Source organism: Eimeria mitis, genomic scaffold (assembly GCF_000499745.2).
Source record: "Eimeria mitis Houghton genomic scaffold, Emh_scaff1367, whole genome shotgun sequence".
Taxonomy (NCBI): domain Eukaryota; phylum Apicomplexa; class Conoidasida; order Eucoccidiorida; family Eimeriidae; genus Eimeria; species Eimeria mitis.
This window is the reverse complement of record NW_013568935.1, coordinates 4,623-4,952: the sequence shown is the minus strand read 5'-3', so window position 1 is coordinate 4,952 and position 330 is coordinate 4,623.

The following is a 330-nucleotide window of genomic DNA, read 5'->3' as shown; positions in this document are numbered from 1 at the left end:
CTGCTGCTGCTGCTGCTGCTGCTGCTGCTGCTCTCTCCTTCTTGAGGTGTATGTACACCTCACCCTTTTGTTTCTGCTGAGTACTCCTTTTCATGTTTTCTTCGTCGAGTACAAATACCCCTTTGTTATGCCCAGACACCCCAAACCCTAAACCCTAAACCCTAAACCCTAAACCCTAAACCCTAAACCCTCAGCAGCAGCTCCCCCTTGTCTACGCTTCATACTTGCAACCCCAAGGGTTAGCAGCAGCAGCCTCAGGCGCCACCGGATGCTGCCGCATGCGGCTGGTCCGCCTGGTAGCCCGGGGTTTAGGGTTTAGGGTTTAGGGTC